Below are 3,721 nucleotides of genomic sequence, written 5' to 3'. Positions count from 1 at the left end.
TAAACTATCAAGGCAGAGAAATACAATATTATATCATGTCTCCTTGCACAGAGTTTTTACGTGTCTTCTATATGATTACTTTATTTTTATACAGTGATATTTTTTTCAGTCTCATTGACCAGGAAGCATTATGTGTTCTGTTTTGTTTTTATTGGGACTTTTCACATGCAAGTGGCCAAATACTATTCTACAAAATTCAGACCCTCTACTGGGAATTGAAGACACACAGTGTCACATTTTAGATGATCATATGCAGTGCATTAATTTTAGGAGTTACCAGATCCTAGTGCTTAATAGTTGTAGGAAGGACTATCTAGAACCTATCAAAAAGTTATATGCAAAAGTAGTTTCCATTAAGCTCCAAGAGCAAAGAGATACAGATGATACATTATGACATATCACCATGTATGGAACTTTTTCATGACTTCCTAGAAGGTGTGTAGTACAAGACTACTAAAATTTATTTCACTTCTAAGAAACGGTTTCACATTCTGATAAATGTCTCTTTCCAAGGTATAAATATAAGCCATCTTCCAATTTAGCAAGTAAAGCTTAAATATTTTTATAAATAAAATTATTATTAAATTTGATTAATAAATAACCATAGAGAATCACATTCCATAAAATGGGTGCCCTATTAAATTTTATGAATGAATAGACACTTTCTGTGAGATAGGTGGCCATAAAAATTTGATTAATAAATAAAACCATTGCTTGGAATTTTGATACAACCAAGTTGGTTGTTTGAAAATTTTCTTAACAGTGGCAATGTTATAGTGTGATAAAATTGGAAGGATTGGTTTGGATGTGCTTATATTTTACTTTGTTATTTCTCTATTATATTGTCACGGTTGGCCCAAAGGTGCTTTTTCAAGAGGCAACTGGACTTTCTTTGTTTTTCCTCTCTATTATTTTAGTTTAATAAAGCAAAACAAAATTAGTGCAGGAATGCTAGAAAATACAAAAAAATGCCCTGGCTTAATTTTTGTACCAAATAGGCTCACTAGAAATCCAAATTAAATCCAAATTAGAAAAAGGGATTGGTGAAAAGAAATAAAATAGACTAGGCTCATTCACCCCAAAATAAATTCTAATTTAAAAATAATGCCATAAGATGCAGAAACCCAGTTGTAGTACCAACTCCAATTATATGCTTTGTTGGCATGAGTGACCTTCTGATAACATGGCATACCTCAATTTGCATTTAAATTAAAAGAGGTATTTTAGAAATAAATACCTATTTGTTTCTCAGGAGTCATGATATAATCTCTGCGTTGCATTTCAAAGGCAAGCTTCAGACTTTAGGTGAGGGCGCAGACAATTTATTATGATCTGGATATCCTTCTTTTTGCTGAGGCCTCTTTGCCATGTTAGAAAGACCTAAGATATGTCTGAAAGTGTATCCCAAAAAGATTGTGTGTCAACCATAGCAACAGTAATATTTAGGTTGTTAAACTATTGTTGACAGAAAGGTTTATCTAGTGACTCTATTTTTAAGAGGTAATAATGCAATATTTGAAACCGCTCATTTCAAAATGAACAAAATCCACCCACCTAACTGAGACACATTAGCAAATAAGAATCCTAGGCCCTGCCCTATTAATCCAATTAGGAACTTACTTGGATTTTAAAACAACTTTTTCCCCATTAAGGCATCCAGGTCATGGTTGTCCCAAAGGTGCTTTTTCACTAGGCAACTTCTTCAGTTCTGACTGGATGGTGGGGAATGGAAGGATTTATATTCCTTGCATACAGCTGGTCATTTGCATTATTTTACAGAATCCTTGATGCTTATCTGTATCATCAGGGTCACCTGAGTAGTACAAATGAGTGTGGCTCTTTCATGGAACTGTTGAAAGGGCTGTGTTGTAAACTGAAGATAGATGATGTCATATCCCTCCCACTATGTGAGAGAAGGCTGTTCAGTTTTGACATAGATGGTCTCTTTAATCCTTCTTTCAAGCCAGTGGTCTTCTCTGTCCAACATGTGGACTTTGCTGTCTTTGAAAGAGTGACCTTTGTCTTTTAAATGCAGATGGACTGCTGAATCTTGTCCTGATGGGTTTGTTCTCCTACTTTGTACCAGACGCTTATGAAGTGGTTGCTTTGTTTCCCCAATGTACAGATATGCACATGGCTCACTGCACTGTACTGCATATACCATGTTTGTGTCTGGTGTTTCATCCCAGGGGTGGACAAGCTTTTCTTCTTTGTCTATTATGGGGGATCTCCTGCTGGGTCTTTTTTAGGATTTGATAAAGGCCCACTTGGAATAGCCGCGAGTTCTGAGGGCTTCCTTGATGTGTTTTAGTTATTTTCCTTTTCCCTCTTTGCTGGTAGGCAAGCCTTCAGCTTGGTGGTGTAGGGTTCTGATAACTCCCATTTTGTGTTCCAGTGGGTGGTGTAAATATTGATCTTTGTGTATGGGTTATCTGTAAATTTCAATGTTAAGGCTTCGGTCGTCCAGGAAGGCTAGACTATTTCCCTTAACATCTTTGTCCATTTGATGTCCACTGAATTGATATGTTTGGTGAATGCGTCCAATTCCTGTGTTTTGATTAAGTATCATCCACATATCACTTTGGTTTCTACCTCTTCTATGTAGAGATTGGCCACAAATGGGGGACACAGGTGAACCCATGACACAGCCGTGTTTTTGGATTCACTGTTTTTAAAATAGTTAGTGGTCGGGCATAGGTTCAACATGGTACATATGTGGTCTGGGCTGAGGTTGGTAATGCCACCTAAGGTGCTGTCTAGTATCAGTCATTTCTTCACTACCGTGACAGCTTCAGTTGTTGGAATGCAAGTGAAGAGGGAAATCAAATCATAGGAATATAGAGATAAGCTAAATAATTATGGTAAATGATATTCTTGTTCAACAACTGCATTAACAAATTTGGGGAAAACCAAATACACAATAAAATTTAAATAAGTTATCCTTTTATATTTTTATAAGTGCACAATTTTTTGCTTTCTTAGTGTAACAAGCTTTTTTTTATACCTGATTTACATTTTTCCTGACCATTAGGGAAGAAAACATAAAATTTGCTTAACAATATGCCACAAGGCAGATTTTTATTTTCATGCATCCTTTTTTTTTGGCTTTAATTAATTTGAAGTCATCAAAACTAATGCCCTGGGAATCCATTTTATCCAAACTAGCCTCTATTTCCTTCATAGCAACCACCAACCAACTAGTTTTGTGGAAAACAATCTACAGTAAGAATTTCTCGATGGAATTTTCTCACCTACTGAACTGAAGGGGAAAAGAAGAAAATAAAAATGCAGGTGCCGTTCTCTTCCATTCTTAAAATCAGAAAGAATTTTAGAAAGTTCAGGGCTGTTTCTGAATTAATGGTGGTGGAATTGCATCACTTATTTAGGGAGGTCTGTTTAGGTTAGGTTCATATGCTTTCCAGCTTACAGTGCAAGTCATAGATGTCTTTCTGCTACTTCTAACTTCTTCTGAATTAATTATATGAATTCTTGGAAAGATGTTTATGTCAAGAATTATTTCTGCCATTCATATTTTGCCTAAGGGGATCTCTGACACTTCAATACAAAGAACTAGTTTCTTTCATGGTGCTCATTGCTAGATAACACAAGAAATTTATATAGAGGATATTTTTCTCTTCAAAGTTTTATGTTCAAGCTTCTGGAAAAGGGATGATTTGTTTTATTTATGATGATGCTTTCCAGGAGACTTAAGGATGTTTGT

Source organism: Vipera berus (genome assembly GCF_964194415.1).
Source record: "Vipera berus genome assembly, chromosome: 3".
Lineage (NCBI taxonomy): Eukaryota > Metazoa > Chordata > Lepidosauria > Squamata > Viperidae > Vipera > Vipera berus.
The sequence above is the reverse complement of the archived record's forward strand: the minus strand, read 5'-3'. Positions refer to the sequence as shown.